Here is a 27463-nt window from a genome sequence, read left to right on the forward strand (position 1 = left end):
TAGCACTCTGTCCGTTACGCCATGGGTCCCGAGTTCGACAAGTGCACCTGAAGAAGGTCGGAGGTTACATTGGCCGAAACGTTGTGGGAACAACATCCGAGATGAAAACAGTAGTCCAAATGACATTGGTCTTAAAAATTAACTTACAAAGATTGACATGCCGTAAACCTCACTAGCAAGTATACGAGTACATTTTTTTTTTATTATTTTATTTTAAAGAATGGGTCTTCTTGCTTGTGATCTTATCCCCCACCCACCCTGTGGCTAGGCGGTGGGGGGAGGGGAATAATGGTTTTTGTCATAAGTTAATCTTTTTAGAATTGCTGAAAATAAATATCGGATAAGAACATCCTTCCTTTTTCCGTTTCCCTTCCCTACCCCCGCCTCTCTTACCCCTCCTCCTCCTCCCGTTTCTTAAGTTGATGACCGGAACTCGTATAGATTTTTGTTCTTCGTGCTGGCATTCTGTTTCTTTTTAGTCTAATAAGAGACACCAAAACGGCATCGACAACGATCGAAAAACATTCTGAAATCTGTCGCTCTCCAAATCGAAATCGGGTTTCCCTTTTTTGTCTGTGATTAGTGTACCTATTTACAATGCCTCCCCACGGGACAGAGTTAGATAGACACCAAGGTCGTAGTGTAGTACCCATAAAAAATTGACGGCTAATTTTTTTTTTTTTTTTAATTCAATTTTCACCCCAAACAAGGCACAGTGCCACTTTGAAGCAGGGGGCTACTATCAGGGACTTAATTAGCGGGGTCATTATGAAGGGAGATGAGTAGAAAGATGTTTGTTGACATTACACTTGAACTTCTGCATATCGTTGCAGTTGGGAAAGCAGAATCCCGGAAGGGAGTTCCAAAGACCCGCAGTTCTGGGGAAGAAACTATTGGAGTAAAAGGCTTTCTTGCACCTAGGGATCTCTACTGTAAAGGGATGAGACTTAGTAGCTTGTCGGGTTTGTCGGGGGTAGTTACGTCGGGGAGGTACAAGTGCTTGCAGTTCGTCTATGGATAAATGTTTCTACTGAGTATCAAAGATGTGTTTCCGTAAAGGATGGATATGCAATAAAACGCACAAACCTATAACTGAAACCCTGTCACTACAAGTTGCCTTCAATACGTCCAGACTTTCGGTAACGTTTATTTGCTGCATATTTATTTATTTTTGTCCCTTTTTAAATATTGTTGGCTCATCGTAAAACTGTGCTAAAATTTTATCAATATTTAATTTCAAAAACTCTGACGTATTTATTTAACACTTGCTAACTGGTGCCCCTTCTATTCACGCAGTCTTTCATTTGTTTCCATTTTAATATGCATGTATTCTGTTTATACCCATTTTCTTCCTTCGCTGAAATATTGTTGTGTTGCCTCTCTGGCTTTGATAGAGGCCATTTTGTGTAACGTTACCCAACATGTTGTAGCTTCAGTCGCAAAGTAGACAAAGAATATGCTGTATCAATGACATTTACTTCCTCATTCTCTCGTCACTTCTCGTTACAGCAGTAACGTCATCCACGTCTCTAATGGGATCTGGAATGCCATCCACGTCTCTAACGTAATCTGGAACGTCATTCACGTCTTTAAAGTAATTGTCCTCTCTAATGTGTTCTTTCCTCTTTCTTATAGTCTTTTTCTTTACCGATGATGTGATTTCGCATGCATTTGCATAGGCACATCTGTGATCTGTTACATTTTGGACGACGACAGCGTCTTTAGGTTTTCCAAGAACCACATAGATAGTTAATATAAATTGGGTATGAAAATTACGTCGGCTGGGAAAACTGATTTTGCTGACCAAGTCTTATTGTTTCTGAATTCACACTGGTTTATTATTTTCACTTAGACGTGTTAATTTGGTGGGCTTGGAACGATTTTTATTGGCTGAAACTACTTTCAGTTAACACTTTCCTGTGAAAACTTACTTGCTTTTGGAACTGATGAAGAAAACGAATTCCAAGTAAGTAATGGAAAGAAAGAGTGTAGCATTTAGAGCCATTTGCTTTTTACCGTTCATATGAATCACTTCGCGATTCCGCTACAATATTATAACACAACCAAACCATTTTCTCTAGATTTATATTAGTTGTCAGCGTGTTTTTTTTGGCACCATTCCCAAAGACGCGATCGTCACCAATAACGAACGTCCAAGGCGCAATACTACGTACGATGTGCCTTAAATAAGTTTCCAGAATTTTTTGTACAAGCATTTTAAATTGTCGTAGATTCTTGAAAATTCTGTATGTTATTACTATACATCTTATGAGATGACTGACCAATTTTTATGATTTTAGATTCAAATGAACAGCTACGGCAGGAATTGGAATACACCGTACTAAAGCCTGATTGTCATACTTGTCAAAAGTGCTATCTGGACGCGAGGAAGAACCATAAAAATAAAATTCTGTTTTAAACTCGGAAAAAATGCCATAGAAACATATGGAATGCTTCAGACTGTTTATAGCCCATCTTCCATGAATCAACCATCAGTTTTTGAGTGGCATAAGAGATACAAGGAAGGCAGACAGTTTGTGATGGATAAGAGGTGTGGGAGGAGTACGGAAGTCAGAACACCAGAGTTGATTGGCTAAATAAAGAATTTCATGGATAAGGACCGTCGTGTGTCTATAGAGACAATAAGTGCACAGTTTGATGTCAGTGTGGGAACTTTACACACAATTATTCACGAGGAACTGAAGATGCGGAAGATTTGCGCGAAGTCTGTGCCAAGGCTGCTTAGAGAAGATCAGAAAGAAAGACGTTGTCATGGGTAGCAAGACAGCTAGTTTCTCATCACTTCCTATAGTCCAGACCTTGTTGCCTGTGACTTTTGGTTATTCCCTAAGCTTAAGGAAAACCTTAGAAACTGTAGTTATGAGATAATTGAGATGAAAGAGGCTGTGACAGGAGTCATTGACACGGTCACACAAGAGGACTTTCATGTGGTTTTCCAGAAGTTGTTGGAGCGGTACAAGTCCATTGCAACCGAAGGAGTTTATTTCGGGGCGTGTTAGAGTTTCATGTGTGTACTATCAAAAGAAGTGTCTCCAATGGTTCTCAACCAGGGTCCATGTGGACCCCCCACGGTACATGTAACGTTAATATCGGTTCAGTCTTCCTTCAAGATAAACTGTTGATATATGTTCGTTGGTTTTCTTTACATTACTGAAAAAAAAAAGCTATAAGGGCCCACCAAAATACATTAAAAAGAAAAGAAAGTAATGATTAAAAAAAAGTTGAGAAACATTGGTCTATACGAAAAAAAAAAAGGTCTGGAAACTTATTGAAGGCACCTCGTATCTTTTTAATCCGCAACACCCACGCAAAGATGACTTCTTTTCCAATTAGGCCATAGACACGGCGAATAAAAACAGAATTCTAAATACTATTAACCTTTTTTAATGAAATTAAGGTGCGACATCATTTTTATTCAGTTGACCTCAAACTGATTTTTTTTAATGCCATTGTATATAAATACACCGGTTCATGGTTTCGCATAAAAGGTACCCACTAAAATTAAAAGCCGCTCGTCTGTTTCCAGGTCATTTGTTTAGGAGTTAACACTTAAGAGGAGCTTAAACCCGACCCCCCCCCTCGCCATCGTCTTTAACCTTAAGTCATTTTAATCTTCCCTATTTTCTCGTCTTCCTCTTTGGCGTTTCAACTTCCGCGTTATCTTCTGCTTCACTTGACCTCATAGGTGAGGCTTCGTAGCATTTCAAGGCAAACAGATTAACATATCTCCGCAGTCAGGAAACGACAGTGAGAAGCAGGAGAAAATTAGGGTTGTTTTTATATATATATCGTCTTCATTCTAGGAGGAAGGAAGAAAAGATTTGCATTTATTTCTTTAGTTACTTTCGTTTTATTTATATATATATATATATATATATATATATATATATATATATATATATATATATATATATATATATATACGATCATTAAGTGAACCATCTCCTATATTTCTTTTCACCTCTAATAGGGTATATTAAAAAAAAAAAAAATTATAAACAATTGATATCGCCACTGAGACGTAAGAGGCGACTGTGATTAAGGGTCAAATTTAAAGAAGGCATCCTAAGTGGAGGAGTACAGCAAAATATTTATTCACAGTACATTTAAATTTCCACATGTTGGTACAGGCAGGAGAAACGGACCAGAAATGGGGAATTCCAAAATCAAACAGTATGATCTCTACAGTTAAGGGGTAAGATTTTGCTGCTAGTCGGGTCCGTCAGGCGTATTTGTGTTTTATGTTGCTATTTTATTTCATTTTATTTATTCGGTGGATACATCCGAAGTTCCCGACTTTATTTTATTTGTGGACCTCCATGCGAGCTATTTTCTCATCTATGGATCCAATGTGTGTATATGTCAGTAATATTTTTCATGGAATATAGGGAGTAATGTAACAGAGCTGCTAACGCTTGTTGCAGCAGAAGCAGCAACCGCATGACGCATATGCACGCGCGTCTCTGTGTGTGTATATATATATGCTCGTTGCCCGGGTGTTTGGGGGAGGGGTTAAAAAAAGTAAGTATGAGGATCGAACCTGAACCGTTGAGGCAAAGTTGTGAAAAAAAAAAAAAAAAAGTGCGACGTTAACCATTGCCCCAGCGCGATATGCTTACGGAAACACGTTTGAATTTATTTAATTACTTGGATTTAGCAGGTGCTCGTTATAATGAGTTAATGAGGTCAAGTTTGACTGCGGGATTTCATTTACTGCTGAACGCTTTTTTTCCCCCCAAGATGTTATAGGAAAAAGACTAACCCACATGCGGCGAGCGATAAATATTAAATTTGAAATCGAGCAAATTAAATAGACAGGTGAGCTTCGTTGTTAACTGAGATATTACGATTTCTATGTGATATAAAAAAGTTTTAAAAGTTGTGAAGCGAGCGACCGCTTCTCTGAAAGAAGCCTTTTGCAGACACACAGAAAAAGCTAACACACATACATACATATATTTTCGCTTTTATATTTATAGATGATAGGTTATGAAAATGAAGGGTTGTAAATTTTTTGTTGAATTTGGGGGTATCAAAACCAAAGCAAAATATGATGAAAGTAACAATAAAATAGATAAACCTCATAATTTATTATACCATACCTGTTCACACTGAAACACTTATCACAATATTCTGTGGATCTATATGAAAAAACCTTGTTAAACTTTGTGACATGTTTCCATTCTATGGAGGTCAGGTGCGAACGAACACCCCATAAGTTTATTATACCATATTTCTTCAAAATGAAACATAATTATCAAAGTATATTTACGCAGATAGATATGAAAAGTCTTTATTAAAGTTTGTGCCTATTTCCATTCTATGGAGGCCAGGCGCGAACGCAGACCCCCACAATTTTATTATACCATCCCTATTTAAGTTAAAGCATACTTATCAAAGTATTCTTATGTACATCTATATGAAAAACACTTGTAAACTTTTTTTTTCAATTTTTCAATTTTTTATTTCCATACTTTGTGGACCAGGCGCGAACGCAGACCCCACAATTTTAATGAACCACCGTTCTGCCAAATCAAACATACCCATTCCTGTGTCTCGATACATCTTCTATCATTATATGATTTTTTTTTAAATAGTCAACCATATAGGAGCCTAATCGTGACCAGACACACACAGACATTTAGCTTATATATATATATATATATATATATATATATATATATATATATATATATATATATATATATATATATTATAATAGAAAAATGCGATCATGAAATGTAATATGGTTGAGCTTAAACATGGAAAAATAAAGGACTAGTTTTTAAAACTGGGAAAGAAAAGGACAAGATATTCTAGTAAAAAATATAATAAATTTATAACTTTAAATATTTCAGCATTAACAGTTGATTATATAATGTTATAAATTGAATTTAAAAAAAAATTCTTTATGCTTCAATATTTTAACTTATAATTTTTTAAATATTTTTTTACGAGATAATCTTTTCCTTTTATTTTCCAGTTTTAACAACTAGTCCTTTACTTTTCCATGTTTAAGCTTTACCGTATTACTTTTCATGCTAGCATTTTTCTATTGTAATCCATGATTTTTCCCGTGAAATTGGTAGAAACAGTAGTCGCTGAAGCGACGTGGTTGCTATGAAAACCAGTCATAAAAACGTCGCTCACAGCCTTACTTTTTTTTTTTTTTTTTTTTTTTTTTACGATTTTGAACACCAGTAAATTCATCATAACTTTTGTTTTACTGAACGAAAATTGAAAAAAGATTTCACAATATAGCTGAGAAGGTGATCTACAAACTGTAATAATTGTTTGAAATTTGATCAAAAAATCAGTGAGCGGTGAAGCTTTAAACCAGTTCTAAATGACTAAAACTGCCACTTAACCATATATTCAAATACGGTACTGTTTGAATGATATACTTTGAGAAATTAAAACAAATACGCATAAACAAGATTTGCATATACATTATATATATATATATATATATATATATATATATAAAATTTGATTTAATTTCTTACTTGAATGGTATCTGTAATATAAAACTAACAAAACTATGAGTCATGTATAGGTCACCTTCCTTCTCTCAGCTACTTATACGCAAGTCATTTAACGCTTGTCTGACAGCAGGGATTGGCTCTCTCCCTAAACACCTTGACCAGTGCTCACACGCGTATAGTTTGAGGTAAGACTCATTTTGAAAAATCCCAATTTTAACGGCATTCTAGAAGCCTCTTTGTTTCTTTTAATGTTAAAAAATGGATATCACTTTAACAGAAAAAAAAAAGAAAAATGTTTTTTAGCGTTCAGATTATTCAATCCACAAAAAAAAAACAAAAAGAAAAACAGACGAGAAAAACACGACTAAAAACATTTTTAGTTCATTGATATATGTACAATGTACCCCGGATATAAGAGACTTATTCACCGAGTGACCCTCCATCTCTCTTATATCCGGATTACACTGTACATCAACACAGACTCTAATTTAGTATCAGAAAAATCTCTCTTATATCTGTTTTCTTATATTCGGGTTAGAATGTATAAGCCAAGCACTATTTTATTCTTTATTTTATCTTCACTTCCGGTCGGCATCAGTTTTCTTTCTTGAAAGTAGATAGTCAATTGAAAGAAGATTATAAAAATAACTAAACTTTTTGTCCGTTAAAAAGCCGGCAAAAGTTATAGCCCGTTAACTTAGAATGAATGCTTTATGCCAAAATTCTACAGTAAATGTGATATTGTGGTGACTAATCCATATTATTTCCTAACTGTGCATCGAACAGATACCATAATACTTAGTTCGCTACTCCTTATCATACAATAGTCCATACAAATTTTCAGGTAGATCAGCTCAGTAGTTTTAAAAAATGAAAAATAAAAGTAAATGATATTATAGTGACTAATGCCTATTAATCCTTAACTGTACATCTAATGGATACCATAATACTTAGATCGCTGCACCTTATCACTACAAACGTTCATTCAAAATTTTAACTAGTCGGATTCGTAGTATCCCAAAAAAGTGGAACGGACGTACAAACAGGCTAAGAGAAATATAATGTTGATTAAATATTACTATATTGAGTTTCTAAAGTGTTCGTTTTTACTACAGCGAGGTCCTGGATATGACATTAAACTATATCCGATGGTGAGGTCCCAGCTTGCGGGCTTTGGGGAGTATGGAGCCACCGTTTAGTTGTCATTGCTCCCAGGTCCACTCTGGCCCAGATCGGTAGTACCTGTTAGGATCCCAACTATGGGTTAAAAAGAAACCGACTTGAAAAAAAAAAATTCTATTAAAAAATTATTCAAAATGACTGGATTCGGCATTAAATAACTTGAAACGGGTTGATATGCCGTAAAACAAATGCAACCAAAACCAACTACTACAGTGAAGTTTATGCTATTAGCATTAAATGTTCAACGGATGGAACATATTTTTGTTTATATGTACTACGTGTTTTGTTTTGTTTTTTATCGAGTAAATACAAACATTTAAAATTGATATATTTTTCTGTTGGTTAAATTTCATTTCAGTCAAACAAATTATTTTGAGCTACTTAATGGCTGCCGCTATTAGTCCGATAATTGACATTAACGAGGTACAGCAGTCGAAAAGCGACCATACAAAATTATTCTCTGGTTCCAGAATTAGAAAACAGGCAATATGATTCCGTAAAAGGAAAACGAAAACAGACACGAAAAAATGTTTCTAGTCTACCCCGGGTAGGGTCATCAGATATTAAATACTTTATACTTTATTGTTATTCTTAATGCGATTGGAAAATTTGTTTCTGAAAAAAAAAAGTGAAGCATGCATGATCCCCCGGGAGTGCACAGTGAACGAGGCATAAAAAATGACTAAGTTCAGCATTGTTCCCCCCCCCCCCCGCGCCATTTAGCCGGGGCACACCCAAGACTTATCGCGAAGTATAGACAAACAAAATTATATAGAAATCAGTTAGTTACAACTTTTCTTAAAGTTTTATAAAAAATCCAAGGCATCAATTTTTTTTTTAATAAGCAGAAAAGTGTCAATTTTAGCCATTTTAACCCGAAAGGCACCCCTAGTGGGGCAACCGGAGTTTTCCCGGAAAATCCGTTCTGCTACTTTTTTTATTATTCATATCATGCTTGTGCAAAATTTCAAAAAAATCCAAGGCGTAGTTATTGAGAAAAGTGTGGACATACGAACGGACAAGGGTAATTTACAGGCCCACCCTCCTTTTGTTGGGGGACTGAAAAAAAGAAAAAGACAAATACGGTAAAGGTACAGAATAGTTAACAGTCGAAAGCTCTTAAACAAAAAAAATAAAAATAAAATAAAAATGGTAAACTTTAAAATTCAATTCTCTACTGACCCAGGTATTTTTAATGTTACATTAAAACCACGATGACACAACGGTTTTCGTTTTATCACTGAAGGTAAGCAATGTTCAGCCTAATTAGTATAAGATTGGGGTGATCATTTGGGAATACCAAGCGTTGTATGTCGGGTGTCGACGTACACCTCCTTGCAAAAACCTAGTGCCGTCATTTCTTCTGAGATGTATATATGTGACTGAGGGTCGCTTATAAACTTGCTATTCTCATTAAACTTTCTCCTTGGTGAGAAATCAGTTTAGCCTGCCTAAGGTAAATGTCGCTGCTTTTTTATATATATATATATATATATGTATGTATGTATGTATATGTATGTATGTGTGTGTATATATATATATATATATATATATATATAAACATATGGGAATTAAGATTTTGTTTATTTCAGAAATCTATTTCGGTATGCGTAGATCGATAAAGCACACACAAAAAGATGGCGACTAGGGTTAATTTCATTAATTGTAGGCGATTAAACGTGTTTTTACAAATATTTTTGCTGGAAAGAGGAGGGCTTCTAATCAGACTCGGGGGGGGGTAGTTTTTTTTTGTTTTTTTTTACTATCTTTAAAACATGGAATTAACTGTTTTAAAAAAAATCCATCACGTCATACATTTCATTTCTCGCTAAGACCGAATATTTAAAAAAAAATTATAAAATGGGAAATTTCTTAGTTTCCACATTAAAAGTATACAGGTCGGTAAAAATTTAATTCTATTGCGTTTGCCATAAATTATTTTTTTTAGTTCGCAGCTATTAACTATTCTGGACAATTACCGCCAAATTTCATCAAAAGGAGAAAAAAAAACAACAGCACAATTGGTAAATCGATTTTTTTTTTAATTTGCCGGGAGAGTAAATTTCAATCTTTGCTTATAAATGAGAACCTACTATTTCATATTTAAACGGAACTCGAATAAGAAAATACATTATACAAGAACTACTTTAGGATCAAAGTGTCGTATATGTCCGGTTGTGTTGGACGGAGAATTATAAACCCTCCACAATTCGGGCAATTAAAAAAAAAAAAGTCTTTGTCCCAATCAAAAGTGCCTCTTTTTTGGGGGAGGGGGGTGGTGAATATTCTCCACATTCAAAACCCCCAACTTGTCTCTAACCTTCTCCTCGTGGGGCCAGGGAACGTAAATAGGGGTGGATTACCATGACTCACCCCAACTTTTCATTACCATCCCTGTTCAGCTGTTCTTCATTTCACTCGAGAATCGAGAGATTATGTAATATATCGTGATATATATCGTGCTTTTCATATTTGTTCCTTTTTTTATTATTATTTCCAAGTTCCCCCTTCTCTCTTTGTCGTTTCTTCTCCGTACATTCTTTTTTTTATCATTCATTTATAAAGTAGCTCAAGTAGGAAGATCCTGCACAAATCTAAACCTCCCGATTATCGAAAACCGTGCGTCTTTTAAGTGGATTCTTCCTCTTTTATGACTGTTCATTCTGTTTTCATGGCCTTTTCTGAGAAACGTCTAATAGCTGATACGCGTTGCCTCTTTTGAATTATGACGAGTCTGATTTTTTTTTATTGTCGTCCTATTCGTGATTTTCTATTTTTAATTTGTATGATGTACACTAGCTACTCGAAATTTTTGACGAGAGGTGTCGCCTCACCATCACTCGCTGCACTCCCCTCTTTACATTACTAATTTTTTACCACTCTCATCATTTCTTACCTCGTTTCACACTGTCCCCCAACGTATAGGGTTCGTTGTTTTTTCACTGTCCCCTATCTACGTCGTTCGTTGTTTTTTCACTGTCCCCAACCTATATCGTTCGTTATTTTTTCACTGTCCTCCAATCTACATCGTTTATTTTCTCACTGTTCCCCAACCTAGGCTGCTCATCGTTTACCTACTGCCTCCCCCCCCAACCTAAGTTGCTCATTGTTTTCTTACTGTCTCCTAAACCTAGGCTACTCATCGTTTTCTTATTGTCTACCTCAACCTAGGCTGTTCACCGTTTTCTTACTGTCCTCTCAACCTAGGCTACTCATCGTTTTCTTACTGTCCCCTCAACTTTAGCTGCTCATCGTTTTCGTTTTGTCCCTATCACCTAGGCTGCTTGTCGTTTTCTTACTGTCCTCTTAATTTACGTCAGTTGTCATGTTCTCTTTGTCGTTATTTTTGTACCATTCGTGCTTAAACACTTTTGATTTTTTTTCTGCCCCCTTGAAAAAAGACCTGATTCAACAGTTTATTCATTAAAAACAGACAAAACAAAATATAAATAGCCTGAATAAAAAAGACAAAATTGAGGCCGTAAAATATGTTGACTTTAATTTCCTTTGTTTTTTTTTATCAACCGGCCAAGAGATGTGAAATATTCTTTTGGCGAATGCTTTCAAACTTTGCAAAAATAATAGTGTGTAATTTACTCGGAGTCGATTATGAAAAGTAAATTGATCGACGCGCCTCGAAATTCTTCTGTGTAATGGAATACTCGGCCATCAAATAGTTAATTAAAATAAATTGTTTAATTAAAAAAAGAAGAAGAAAAAGAAACGCCGATTAAAATAAAATAGCTGAATCACCTTCTGCATCCCATATAATAAATTTCCCACGTCTCTGGGGTTGATCTCAACTTTCATTAACTCCTGGGAACAAATCTAACAGTCGATATAATTATTTCTAAAGTAAACCGTTATAAAAAATAAAGTAGTCGATGATAACCTGAAGACTCCCTATTCATTGGCTTCTACTCAAAGGTATAAAGATCGACGCCATTCATTTCGCCACTCCACTTAACCTTGATCCTAGTCTTATGATTGTTTAAGCACGATATATATATATATATATATATATATATATATATATATATATAAGAACAAGTAGTTAAAAACACTTTGAAAAAGAGTTAAAAACGTTTAATTTTAAAAAGGAAGCACAAAATAAGTGGATAGTCCTTAATCTGCGGAGTTTCGAAGAAATACTTCCTTTCTCATCACAGGGCAAGGTTTAGCAATATATATATATATATATATATATATATATATATATATATATATATATATATATATATATATATTTGTAGTCCTCGACATATAGTCCTGTTTCGTTGTATTATACCTCATCAGTGCCGCTAGACTAGCACCTCTCACAAGCCGAGGATTAAACCTTGAACCTAGAACCATCGCGTTAACAGTCAGCAGTTCTACCGATCGACCCACGGGAGCGGCGCCCGTAAATAATCTCGCCAAATGTCTATTTAAACAAACATCCGTCCACCACTTGTACAATGCTCTAACCGCTTTGTTTACAAACAAAGAGCGAGCGTCGCATTGTTGTTGTTGATTATTTTAAACGATAATAATAGTCATGAAAATCGCGCACATTTTTTCGGACGTAAGCAAATATTATTTATTTATTATTTTATTTTATTAATAAAACAGTAATCTACGGCTATTTACCTCTCGTCAGCATAGCTTGACTGTTTGTAGGATTCGAACCTCAGACCATATGTATTATGTATTATGTATATGTATTATGATCAAGTGCGTTAATCATTACGCCAAGGAGTCCTAGATCACTTTACCCGTTATTTTTATTGCTTTTAAACTTGTGAAGATTTTTTAAACGATAATACAGATAATAGCGTTTTCAACCTTGAAGATCTTTTTCCTTAGATAATCGGCCATATTTTTTGGATGTAAAATAAAATAATAAATAATATATAAAGCATTACGTCTATCTGTCTCCATATGTTCAAACTCTATCTCTCCTAAAACTAAAAGTCGCAGGGCGCGACACTAGGGGCTTCAAATGATTGGATTGTTTATGGACTGTTCTTTTATGGGTCTTTAGCCAGTTAAATTAGTTTTTGAGGGGTCAAAAATTGGTCAAATTTGAAAAATTCGTTGTACATTTATGTACGTTCATCTTAGGCTATTTTTAATCAGTTCATATACGTGTCACGTTAGTACAGTGGCAACGTCACCAGCTTTGAATGTTTCAGTTTTGCATTCGGTTTCGATTCTAGCTGATGGCACCAAATACTTTTTTTTGTTACGTTTGATATCACGATTGAAAATAATATATACGAAATCTGGACCAATTAAAATATATTTAAACATATTTTATGATCGGGCAAAACCGGGTGCCCCCGCTATATATATATATATATATATATATATATATATATATATATATATATATATATATATTATTTCCACGGCCAGACAACGTCGCAGCTCACAAGAGCCATGACAGTCAACAAACCGGAAGTCCAAGACTCGAGGTTCGCCCTCATTTGGGCTCATTAGTTACACATATCTGAACCCGATATTCGAAACCCGAGCCTCTTGCATGCGGTGTGAGCACTCTGCCACCTGAGCAAACGCACCACACACAAGCAAGTCTATTAACTAACACAGAAATCTAACTATGGAACGGACCTACTTCGTCTCAAGCTAAAACCCAAGCCGATGTCTCACAAGTAGGAATTTTATACTCGCCGGGACGATGCCATCCAACACGCTAACCTAGCAAGCAATTAGTACTAGAATTTTCAGAATGTGAGAGATTATATAATTATGTGAATTAAGTGAACACATCTGTGACTTAGAAATGTTTTATAAAGCTATATACGTTAGTTATCTATGTACGCGTATTTCGTCGTGCCACGGTTCATCAGCGTAGCTGACTGCTGCGAGGTTCGAATCTTCAACCATATGGTTTATTGTCGGGTGCGGATACCATTATGTCACCCGATTAAATTACCTGCTATTTTATCGTTTTTTTTTAAGTTTTTGTTGACTTTTTTTAACGATGATTAAATTTGGGATACGATGCTTATTGCGGCTTTCAAATCACAAACAGCTTCGGATATTTCCGGTTTGGGTAATCTTTAAAGGCCTTTAAACATTAATCCCGTTTTGTTCTGTAAATCGCAATCGGAAACATTCGGCCTGATATGGGTTCTTTTCTTATATAGCTAATCAAAATGGTGGCGATATTCATGAGCCACCTCGTTCACATTACAAAGGCGGATGGTATCCAGCGCACACTGTACCCGTGAGACCTTGAATTCTTACTTTGGGAACGTAATGCACCTGCTTTGGCGCAACTATTAATGTGTTAGGGGGCCACACGGGTAAAATTGAGAAAGTGTAAGGTGATGAAAGTTAATATCCAATATTTACAATTGTTGACAGACTGGCCGGAAATCCTTTATGAATTAAGAGAAAGAAATGGAGTCTAAAAATAAAGAGCCATCAGGAGAGAATTGTATACGAACGAAGAAAAGAAAAAAAAAAGGAAGAAAAAAGCATAACATCCGGCTGTAGTGCTACTCGGCAGATTTGAGCCATCTGTCGGTCATGGGGAATTCCCCTAAGGGAGTGGTAAGGGTCGAAGTTGAAAGGGTAACTTCTGGAGTGGAGTATCATTTATATAAACGTTTAAACTAGAAAGGTTAGCTGTAGTTACGGCTGAAAACTCATTCGGGGCAAATAGCAAATAAATAAATCAACTCAAATTGACATGTTTATAAACAATCAACAAATGTTCTTTTCTAGTTCAGGAAAATGCTATTTGTTTTAATTTTGACGCACAAATGAACCATAATACTCGACTTTCACATGTAAATTTTAATTGTACACTCAAATCATATTCTAATGACCAATTTAAAGCTATTTAGGATTATTTTCTAATTTCTTAATAATATACATACGTGTATGTATGTATGTATGTATGTATGTATGTATGTATGTATATGAGAAAAATATATTACACTTATGCTAGACAGAGGTTTCCCTATTTCATCCTCATATGGAATCGCCAGGCTAAGCTGCATGGAGTTCATGTTAACGGGCGTTTATTTTTATATATATATATATATATATATATATATATATATATATATATATATATATATGCGCGTGCGGTGTTTAGTTTTGCTAGTTAACCAATCAAATTGACTGTTATATGGGGATGGAAACCTCTGTGTAGTTTGTCATATATTTTCATTATATATATATATATATATACGAGCAAACATGTTAAAAAAACACTTTGAAATGAGTTAAAAACATTTAATCTGAAAAGGAAACACTAGATAAGTGGATATTCCTTAATCCGCGGAGTTTCGAATAAATACTTTCCTTCTCATCAGAGGGTAGGAATTAGCAAAATGCGGGATCGGATTTTGCATGCAAAAGTATTTGAAACAACAAGTCAAAGATTTTACTTGAAAACAAAAAAAGTGAAGCAGAGGGAATAGGGTGAAATTGGTAGCTAAATTGGATATATATAAATGCTCATATCTTTGGTTCTATAGGATGAAACGTGAAAATTTGCAGGCTGTTTGAAGATTATAATACTATTCTATGGTTTAAATGTTATGACAATTGGTAAAAACGAACCTATATGTTAGAACCAATAAATTATATCCAAATTTGCCTACATTTGTATATATATAGTGTCCTTGCAGGTAGCCTCAGTTCAAAGCGTTTACATGTAGAATAAACAGCAGATACTGACCTTTTTCTCAGTTTTTCTGTGCTGTTGATTCTATATCTGTGCTCTTCAAACTTTATATATTAGCGGTGGGTCGATTAATCGGAATCGGAAAAATTTGTATTGATTTTCCGATGCCAAAATGATTCTTTTAATTGTCTTTTTTCATTTGATTTTGTTTAAAGCAAAATCTTCCATTGCTGGTAATAATGATAAAATAATAAATATTTATTGATTTTCAACCACCAGTAATGCTAAAATCGATAGATCGTCCCTCGCAAGTATATTTTTACGTTTAGGAAAATATCTGCACATTTGATGTGTATTTTTATGGTAATCAGAGAAAAAAATACAACTATATAGTTAAATATTTTGTAATTTATAAAGAATTGGAATCGGGGACTTAGTAGGGAATCGATAATTGTATCTGAATCGGGGAAAAATGTTGGAATCGTCCCATCACTAATATATATATATATATATATATATATATATATATATATATATATATATATATATATATATATATATATAATCTTAAAGTATGTAACAATGGAGAGACACTGATAGTTCCTATTTACAATGCCTCCCCACGGGACAGAGTTAGACACCAGGGTCGTTACTCATTCTAAAGATATTGGTCTTTTTTTTATTTTAGCAACTTGCGTAGAATTGTTTCGACACTAATGTTGGCATATCATTATATAATAGTTTATTTGTTATAGTTTTACACATTGGGGCATCAGCGCAAATGAAGAAGCAATTATTAAAAATAGGCCAACATCCTACGAGTAAGATTCAGTTATCACCACGGCCAGTATTATTTTATTTATTTATTTTTATATACAACACATATGAGTAAATTATCAAGCATAAATTATAGACATTTTATCATATAAGACACTTGCCTTTTCATATTCCTTCGGTAACTGTACAAATAACCGACATTTCTTCTTTTGAAATGAGCTTCAGTTTTTAAAACGACCGGAAGTTTGAATAAATGAAGCATGTTTCAAAAGTAAAACAAGAAATGTCGGCTATTTGTACAGTTACCGAAGGAATATGAAAAGGCAAGTGTCTTTTATGATAAAATGTCTATAATTTATGCTTGACAATTTACTCATATGTGTTGTATATAAAAAAAGATGCAACCATTCTTCGGATTTTACCGGCTTTATGTGATCATGCCCAATTTTTTTTATTTTTTAAGTTAAACCTTCCAATCCGTCAGCGCGGAAAAAAAAAATCAAAATTAACATAATCTGATTGTGTCTGCGCTACGAAAAAGGTGCTGTAAAAACTGGATATTTTGACATGTTGAGAGAAATAAATCGTAAAATAATATCTCGGATTTTTTTTTTAATATAGTTACTTTTGTATATATATATATATATATATACAAATGTGTGTGTGTGTTTATAATTTATTGTTTATATTCAGCCTTTCAAGAGTTAAGCTCAATATATAATTATTTTTAAATCCAGAGCATGTATAAATAAACTAGAAAATTAGATTCCAGTGATCATCACTTCATTCATTCTAGGTTCTTGATGGACCGTTACGTCATCACCTAGACAAAATACAGAGTTACGTATCTTGAATAATCTATGGGCGTGATTCGTCAGAGGAATAGAGAGATAGTATATAACTAGTTGTACCTACCTGGCATTGCCCGTGATGCAGTGAAATTATTTTAGTATTTCTTTTTTTTAAATTTTATTTGGTGGCAAATTATAAAACTTAAGGTAGGCAACTCCTATTATATTCAATTTAAAATGAGTTAACTATCTTGTGATTTCAAAACATTTTTTGGTGATTATTTATGATTACATCATATTAGCTGTAATCTGGAACGAACTAAGAAACTTTTAAAAATAAATTGTAAGAGAAGTATATATATATATATATATATATATATATATTATTATTATTATTACATTTTCACCCCAAACAAGGCACGATGCCACTTTGATGTAGGGGGCTGCTATCAGGGACATAAGCAACAGGGGTACTATGTAGGGAGTTGGGCAGCAACATGTCGGTTCACGTTACACTTGAACTTCTGCATGTCAGCACAGTTGGGGGAAGCAGGGACCCGGAAGGGAATTCCAAAGTCTAACGGTTCTGGGGAAGAAACTACTGGAGTAGAAGGCTCTTTTACATCTAGGGATCTCTACTGTGAAGGGGTGGGATTTAGCTGCTTATCGGGTTTGTTGGGGGTATTTAAGTCGAGGGGGTACAAGTGCTTGCAGTTCGTCCGAGCAAGCACCGTTAAAGTACTTGTAGAACAGGCAGAGGAATGTTACATTTCGTCAATAGGACAAAGGCTGAAATTTAGATGACAGTTCAGGACCTATATTGCCAATAACATGGTACAACAATAATAAATGAAAATTGGCTAATCAGAAACAAAGTTTAATTTGTTAACTCAAATGTTATTTGGGTCTGACTGTGAATCCGGTGAAATAAGTATATATGCAAACTGATGAAATTAAAGGAATGTCCAACATGTCTGTATCGGCCTGTGGGAAAGTCGAATGTGATTTTTAAGTTGTAGCAGTCACCATAACGTACTATTTTCTTTTGTGGATTAATTCCCCTGACTGATGCGGCCACACATTAACCCATCAGCTAACAGGACGCATTAATCCTATATGTGCTTTAAGGAACTAGCTAGCAGTCAGAGAGGAGCTCGGAGCAGCAGAGAAGATAGACCTCTCTCCTCCCACTCTCTGTTCACTGAATCACCTCCCCTCACCCTCAAGGCTGCGACGAATTCACTGAAAACCCCCACTGGACAATCTGGGGACACTTCAAGTTTTTGCTTCCCGACACGGGAACGTTCTAGAACATTCTATTTTTTTCTTTCTTTCACCTCGGGCACGGTCCCGCTTCTTACGAAATTAATGTAATAATATTTTATTAGGGGTTTTGTGCACTCACGCATATAAATTTCCTTAAAAGTTTTTAAAATATCAATCCAAAGGCAATTTCTGGCTAGATTAAAGCTCGTAGGTCAGAGATAAGTATTATGGTTCCTTCGGCTACTTATGCAGAGTACGGCCCTTGCCGAAATAATAAAGTTATCATTTAGAAACACTTTCTTAAGATAAGAAAGGGGGGGGGGTCTCTTTTTTATTATTATTCTTGTTAACTACTCTGTACTTTCACTTTACAATTTGATAAATTCAATTTTTACAATGTATTTTAACTTGAAAATCCCATCTAAAAAATAGTACGTTACGTATTCTGCATAAGTATCAAATTGACACCCGTTACTAGTCGTTAGAGAATTTAATTTTACTGTGTTTGGTATACGCTAGTTCATTCATTCATTTATTTCGTTTACGATTTCTCGACTGTTAACTATTCTGGACCTTACCCCAACTAATTTATGAACTTCGGATACCACCTGCTTTGCAAAACAACGATCATATGCATTACCTTTTTTAAGTTGTATAAATAGAAACGCAGAACTATACAGATAATAAATAAAATCCGGTAAAAAAAAAAGGGGGGGCAACAGGTATAACTGGTACAAAGAAATATGCGTGCTTTAAATTAAAAGTCCACCCGTCCAGTGAGAGAGAGAGAGAGAGCGCGAAAAAAAAATTGAAAGTAATAAAACTATCCCCTTCTTCCTATTCTTCCAAAAGAGTTCACGTAATCCACAATGTTTCGGAAGGCCTCGCTCCGTTTAACAAAGAATGCGCATTTCAATGGCCTAAAACTTGTCAGAAGTTATTCGTTTTCCTTGATAACGAAGACACCTTATAGGGTAGTATTATTTCAGATGGAAATAAATCTTACCAATAAAAGTTGGCAACCGTGCATTATTGTTAACAACAAATAAATTTTACCAAACGCAAGAAAATTAACCTCCCCTTGACTTTCATAACTTCTATCTCATATATTACTTTGTATCTTACAAAAGATCATATAAACGAATTACAAGATTCTAATATCGAACATAGTAATATATATACCAAAAATACGAAAATTCATCGAGTAGAAAATTATTCATAGTTAAAAGTAATTTTTACGGAAAATTGGAAATTTGCATTTTTCCTAGATGTGAACACCTTGAAGATTGCAAATACATGGGAATACTTATTTTCCCTTTCGCAACTTGAATGGCTGAGGTAATGCGATAGACTTTCTTTTTTTTTTTCTACTAAACACATAATAGCACTTATTTAACACGATGAACTTTTGTAATTCTCGCATGTATTACTATTTTCTACCTGACAAGCAAGTACTGTCGACTCTATCTTAACAAACACCGATTATGCAACGAATTACAAGATTCTTAAAAAGTAGGTACGAGCAATAATGGCGGAAAAAAGATAGGACATAGTTTTGAAAGCCGGTTTATCATAATTTTTTTTGTAGGTTTCCGATTACTTTTTGATTGTATTTGAAAGATTAAAGACTAAAGTTAATTTGCAAAAGGAAACAAATATTTGTATGCGTGAAAAAAAAAAAAAAAAAAATGAAAAATGTTTCCATGGCGACATTCGGAAACTGGCAAATTCGGCTAAAATTTTGTAGTTAAATGAATTCATTGTAAAATCCTTAAAGATAAATATTAGTTTTTTGGGGTCTATTTCAACAATAATTAGTAAAGTCCTAAGATATCGAATTAAATTAAAAAAAAAAAGAAAGAAAAACACCTTGTTTGTAGGAAAACAAAAATGAAAAAAGAAGCTTAATTAGCCCCTAGAAGCGAGAGATTCTAGCTTCGTTGAAGCAAAAACAAACGAAGTGTGGATTCTAAGCTGTCAGAACGTCAAAAGGCTGACTGAAAATGACGTCAAATAGTTGGAGATAGGAAAGGAATACCCCCCAATTATGCACCGTACATTCCTATCGTGAACGTTTGTATAATTTTCACCACTTTTTAAAATTTAATTATTTTCTTTATTCCCGCTTTTGATTAAAAAAAAAAAAATATTTTTAAGATTAAATTGTTAAACCAAAAGTGTCACGTTTATAACAAGAAAAAGAAAAGGTAAAACTATACAAACACCGTGACAGCGAATTAACCCTACCCCTAACCCTAACCCTAAACCTAACCCTAACCCTAAATCCTAACCCTAACGCTGTCACGGTGTTTGTATAATAATACCAAAGAAAATATTAGAACCGTGCATATAAAAATTATGGGAAACATGTAATCTAGAAAAAAAAGTAGAAATATTTTTTGCAAATAAATTTTTTGTGTGACGATATTAAATAAACTGCTTAATTCAATGATAATATTGGTCTTTCGAGAAATTAATTTGAGTTATATTGAATTCATTAATACGGATTTTAGGGGCTTTTTCTCGTAATGTTCCTGAAAAAAAATTTTTTTTTTCTTTTTATAATTACAATTTATGATGTTTTATTTTGATAAAAAAACAGATTCATTTTTTTTTTTTTTTACTATGGAAAACCATAGCTTTAGTAAAGATGTTCTTTATTTAAACAAAATAATACATTTTCGCTAAGATTCAAATAAAAATAATGGTTTCGTTATATTCCGTAGTTGATAAATACTGAAAATTTCATTAAAATTAGTTAATTTCCTAATTTTTTGTGATTTTTTTTTTTTTTTTAGTAAGGGGGGGGGGTCAAAATGTTTATGCATTTTGAGCATCATCGGCTATTCATTTTACACGTATCTATTAAAAAGTAAGTAAATGTTAAAGTTAACATTAAAAAAAAAAAAAAAAAAAATTCTCGGCGCTAATTTCAAGACAACTTGAACAAGATTTAAAAAAAAAAAAAAAAAAATGGCTACGTGTCCTTAAAATCGATGGATGATCATTTTACGTTAAATTTATATGCGAAAGTGATTTTCCACACTAAAGCTTAAAATATTGATTTTCTTTTTAAAGCCGACTTTCCAGACTGTTTTTACATGAGTAACTAAAGAAGTCCTTTTTGGAGAAGGACTGCCAGGGTGCATGCAGGATTGCAGGGCTCTAATAATTATGATATCGTTTTTTTTTTTTGTCCCAATTTATTCCTTCCATGCTAATGCAAAATAAGACGATTTTTAATCCAGACCACTCTTCTTCTCCCCCCCCCCCCCAAGGAGAGGATACACTTTGGGTGGCGACAAAATTACTTGCATAGTAATGTGCGCATTCTCGTCAATGAGGGGGATTCGTGCGACAGACAATAAACCCAAAAAGGGAGGTAATGCCTGGGGTATAATCTGCCGACCGAATAATACGACACTTTGATCATAGCCAAAAATTGTCTTTTTTATTTTTAAATGTGAAAAAAAAAAAAAAAGAAGTATTTTTCATGAATGGGCAGTGCTTGCTTCTTCGCATCAATGTTTGGTATTGCCAGAATGATAGAAGCGATTTACGATTTGAAAGGCATTAATCCATTTTTTTTTTTTTTATTAAGTGCTTTTACAGGATTTAAACGGACGTTTGCCGAACTGAACCTTAGGTTATTTTTTTTTTTTTAAGTTCGATTCAAATTTTGTAAAAGTACATCTTTTTTTTTTAACTCGAACCTAATCCCTTCCTTGGCAGCTTAGTGTCGTCTGCATTTTTTTTTTCTTTGTTACATTTTGTTCTAAACTGCTTAGGCCATTTCCGGGACTGACTTCGTAAGTACTGAAATTCTCCAGGCTCCCATTTTTTTGCAGGTACAAAAATCAAAAACAAACTATTTCTAATTTTTTTTCTTATCAGCTTCCTATCTTTGATTCATAAAAAAAATCAGAAAAGAGAAAAAAAATTTGAACTTGTTTTAAATCGATATATTTATTTTGTACCTTGGCCAACAAACACTCTATTCCCATGTGGACATTACTAAAACCTTCACAAAATATCCAGATAATTATCGGACACGTCGTGTCGTGTACTTATCCAGAAAAGTGACATTAAGCGTGAGAAGATAATTAAGAAACCACTAACAGTCGTATCTGCTAAGTCTCGAGAAACGCACAAAAAAAAAAACAAAAAAAAAACGCTAATCCGTTAATCATCCACTACAAACTACTTCCTCTTTTTCATTAGGATTTTCGACTTCCTCCACGTCCTAGCCCGGTGATTTAATTGTCCGTTTTAATCTTTCTTTCTTTGCCCAACCTCTCCCTTCTGGCCAGAATCGCTTGACAAAAACTGAAAAAGACCTCCACCTACTGAACACAGCTAAAGGTATGCAGTTTTTTTTTTTTTTTTTTTTTAATCTAACGCGACTGATGATAAAAAAAAATACCCCCACTTCTTTTTTCACCAACTTAGGTAATTTTCAGCGCCCTGGGAAGAGACCCCCCCCCCCCTCTCAAATAGAGAGAGAAAAAAAAAAGAAAGAAAATAGTAATAAGAAATAAAAGTAGGCGGAAAGAAGAAAAGAAAGAAAATGTGGAGAAGGGCGAAAATGCGCACAAGGTGATTACCAAGGCAAGAGAGAAGGGTGTGTACTATTTGTCGTCGTTGACGAATGAGCTCACGCAGTCCGCATTCACACAACGAGTTTATACGTCGAAAGAGACGCAGTGTTTTTTGGTCGACGATATTGTCAACTTCTACCGCAAACTCGACTCTGAGTTTAACTTGGATTTCTTTCCGTTTTTAAATTGGATTATTTGGAATTACTAACAACAAGGGAAACATTGGATTTTACCTTGCTAAAATATCTACAATATATCATACTTTATTTATTTATTTTTTTTTATTGCCGTGTCCTAAAAGTAACGTGGATATAATGATATAAACGCCTGCACAACAACAAAATCTGCCTCCTGTAAATCGATACACAGGTAAGAACACATGTGATAAACTGGATACGAAAAGTATAAAAGTTTATAACTTTTCTTTGTTTTCTATTGGTGACGTGCAAGATTACAAAATGTTATGGAAAAAATTCAAAAATTTTTTGCAAAAACATTTTCGACCGTACTCATTTTTATTTTTCACGTTTCTTTTCGCTGTTTAGTTTCCTAGAAGTTAGTAAAGTTAGCGTGTTCTCACCTTTTATAGGAGTTGTGTTCAATTATTGAACTTTCGAAAACAATTCAGTGCTTATGCAGAGAAGGTATCGGAGCAGGGCAGGAGGGGCCGTTTGTTTTTAAAATAGTATGTTCAATTCAAGTCCGAGTTTTACGATTTTTTTTTTCTTTTAAATTGTTAAAATACACACACGCACACAATCCCCTCCCCATGTTAAGAATGGGTTTCTTTCGAAATAACATTATTTCAGCCCAGTAACTTTGCCTAAGTACCAACAATTCGCCTTCTCGTCTAGTCTGTTTTCTTAAAACTATTTTTTTTTTTTTATATAAAGTACCTGCTGATTAAAATTTTATTAGTGTTTCTTCATAAAGATTGTTACAAAAAAAGTGAATTTCTTTCATCGAAACTACGATAACTAAATAGTTTACGACATTTAATAACACATTTAAAAATCGGGTACTAGTGCAGAGAGTGACCCGGACGTAAATGTTATTTAAAAGGCCATTCTTAACATGAGGAGGGTGTTTTGTACCTATTCTGTACTTCAACCTTACAATTGAATTTTTTTATTCAAAATCATATAAAACTTTAGGTTTGTATTACTGTACACATAGACACGAAAAAGTTGTCAAAACAACAAATATATAACAAATAAATATTATCAAAGGCAAGATAAGTTATTTTTCTACCAAACTGGATACATTTTTTTGTTTTTATTCAATGTAACATGTTTATTCAGCTCGAAAAACATGCAGTGTTAACCGATGTATTGGAAAATTCAAAATGGCGCCCGACACTCTCTTTAACATGGTAAGTTTGGGAAAAGGTGTTATAAATAATAAACTAGACAAAATACTATTAAAAAAACACCGAATATATGTCAACTTATGTCACGGTAACATATAATGAGCGAATTTCTAACAGTATTTTGTCTAGTTTATTATTTATAACATCTTTTCCTGAACTTACCGTGTTAAAGAGAGTCGGGCGGGCGCCATTTTCAATTTTTCAATACATCGGTAAACACTATGCTTTTCGAGCTTAATAAGCATGTTACATAGAATAAAAACACGAAAAATATATCCAGTTAGGTAGAAAAGTAACTTATCTTGCCTTTGATAACATTTATTTGTTATATATTTGTTTGACAACTTTTTCGAATCTGTGTACAGTAATACAAACCCGAATTTTTTTTATTCAAAATCATATAAAACTTTAATTAAACTTGGAAATACGATTTAAAAAAGAAAAAAAAAAAGCGCGGATCACTCCCTGCACTAGCACCTTATTTTGTTGTCTATATTGTAAAATACCCTTTTATCTTTTTTATAAAGTTTTTTTTTTTTCTACATAGAAATGAGGGCATTTTCTGGGGAGGTAGTCATTTTTTCCCCCTATGTTAAAACCGACCTCGTTTCTTAGTCTGCCCTCATGGGGAAGCAAGTAAATAGGGACATTCAGTTTCATAAATTATATTTGGTAAAAAAAAAAAAAAAAAATGCATGAATAAACTTAATGTTTTGCTTTGTTGTAAACACGCAATGGTCATACAAAAAAAACTTGATAGTTTAGTTGCATTAAAGTGACGAATAACGTCTATTCATGATTTTGTACGTGTGTGTCTATTTAGAATTACACTAAAAAAAACAAAAACGAACAAACATAGAAATACGTATTCGTCACGAAATTAAAATCTCATATTCCAAAAATCGTGTAAATCTATCAAGTATTTTTTTTTTAACTAAGGAAATCAAATTTGATGCTTATGCACATATTGTATTCCGCTATTTTTTAAAAACATTTTCAATTTTTACGATATCCTTTTTTTTGGTAATTTTTTACATTAGGTCCACCTCCACAATTTTCTCTAAAATGAAGACTTTTAAAGGTTTTTGTCTATGCTGAATATGAAAATCGCATTTAAATTTTGCAGAGACAAGTAGTTATCGAGATATAAAGACCTGTATTATGCGTTCTAATTCTCTATCGGCCATGTTTTTACGCGAGATAAACAAGTTTACTTCGTAGAGAAGTAGACTCGTTTATCGCGCGTAAAAACATGGCCGCCATAGCATCACAGTGCATAATACATGTCTTTATATCTCGATAACTACTTGTCTCTGCAAAATTTAAATGTGATTTTCGTGTTCAGCATAGTCGAAAATCTCCAAAGTCATTTTATAGAAAATTGTGGATGTGAATTTAATGTAAAAAAAACAAACAAATACCCTTTTTGTATAAAATTGTTAGAATTAAGTTGTATAAAATAGTTACAAAACACTTTCCCCTCCATGTTAAGAATGCTTTTTAAATAACGCTATTTCAGCATGGTACAATGTAATTCAAATCTTATGACTAATCGAGATGTTTTGGATGACCATGCTTTGATCAAGCATCAATAAGAGGGAGAAAACTCAATTCGAAATACGAGATCAAATTTAGCCTCATAAGGAATACATTTAGTATTATAGGTACCTCCAAAGCGCGCCAGTTTTAACCCCCCTCCCTGTATGTAACACGCTGTAACTGTAATTTATCATCCGAACATTTTTTTTACTATTTAAAAGAAACTTCAAATAAACTAATATTTAAAAAAAAAATTTACAGCTTACAAAAATAATGAAAATGCGAGACAAAAATCGTGTTTACATAATTGACGCATTAAAACAACGTTCCTATGTAGTAACGTGTTTTAAGCCGTTGACACACCTATGTTTTAAAAATCTAGCAAAAATCAAATAGTCATATTTACCTGAAATTTGATATTCATTATTAAATAAACTTAACTATTAAAAATAGGTTTCGTTAAATATATTAGGATTGTTTCTTTTTAGGCGTTTAAAGTTTTTTTTTTATTTTTTTTTTATTCAATTGTAAGAATAGGTACAAAACACCCTCCCCTCCCCATGAATAGTTTTTTTTAAATAATGTTATTTCAGCACGGATCACTCTCTGCATGAGTACCAAAAATAAATAAAATACTGTTATAAATTCGCTCAATATGTTACGGTAACATAGGCTGACATATATTCGGTAGGTTTTTAACAGTATTTTGTATTTTTTTTTTTTTTAGTTTTAACTCATTTCCCAAACTTACCGTGTTCACCAGAGAGTGCCCGCCATTTGCAATTTTCAAATACATCGATAAACAATAAACATTCAATTTTTTCGAATTGAATAAACATGTTACATTAAATAAAAACACTAAAAAAATATCCAGATAGTTAGAAAAGTAACTTATCTTGCCTTTGACATTTATTTTTTATATATTTGTTTTTTGACAACTTTTTCGAATCTGTGTACAGTAATACAAACCCAAAATACCTGGTCAATTTACGTAATTTTGCGAATGACATTTTCGTTTCATGAGTACGTATATCAAAAATTCTGTATTTTAATTTTTTCAAATAAGAGTACTTACTTCTAAATAAGTATTTTTTTTTTCTATTGCACTTGCATATTTTTTCACTATAACTCTACATTCAGAGTCCAGCCAAAATGTTTTAGTTTTATTCGCGTTATTTAGTCTTGTCAAGCATTTTGCAGTATAGATAACAAAATAAAAAAAATCAAATAAATGTTACCAAACGCAAGATGAGTTACTTGGATAAGTCTTTTTTGTTTAACTTATTTTAAAGCGTTTATTTACTTCGAAACGCAAGTAGTGGCAAGTCTCAAGTTAGAGATTAAAAAAAAAAACATTGACATGAGACAATCAACTAAGTCTCGATAATCACTAAAAAATTAAACAATATTAGTAGAAATCTACTCAATAAATGTTATTTGCTTGTGATCCCGTTTTCGTTTTGTTGTTTGTGCTGTAAAATGCCCTCTACCGTTTTGTTTTAAAGTTTATAAAAATAAGTTTGTGGTGAAAGTACAGAATAGCTACAAAACAGTAAACACCGACCCCATGTTAACGAGTAAATATTTCAGCACGGTACCTTTTCTGCATAAGTACCAATTTCAGACCCATTGAGAGTGCTCCCTCTCATTTGAATTAGGGGGCTGAATTGTTTGACTGCCATTGTGTCTAACTTGGTTGCAGTAAGAGTAAATTTCAAGAATCAACGAAAACACGTGTTTCCGTGCTTAAAAAAAAATGTTGGTCCGTTTTTGTTTACATTCTTCGTCAG

General features: G+C 33.6%; 1 protein-coding gene across 10 annotated transcripts in view; it reads left to right on the plus strand.

Annotated features, from left to right (window-relative positions):
* The window catches only part of LOC145296756 (adhesion G protein-coupled receptor L4-like), a 700831-nt gene that overhangs the window by 386596 nt on the left and 286772 nt on the right, over nt 1–27463 (plus strand). For 3 of the 10 annotated variants that reach the window (XM_080142802.1, XM_080142800.1, XM_080142804.1), the window contains exon 1: nt 22761–23134. The exons of the other annotated variants lie outside the window; for them this stretch is intronic. The gene's annotated coding sequence lies outside the window, so the exon portion shown is untranslated. Of the gene's footprint in view, nt 1–22760; nt 23135–27463 lie in introns of those variants that run through there. 10 annotated transcript variants of the gene reach the window in all.

This window comes from Euprymna scolopes, chromosome 17, assembly GCF_053919585.1.
Source record: "Euprymna scolopes isolate OS-2025 chromosome 17, ASM5391958v1, whole genome shotgun sequence".
Classification (NCBI taxonomy): Eukaryota; Metazoa; Mollusca; class Cephalopoda; order Sepiida; family Sepiolidae; genus Euprymna; species Euprymna scolopes.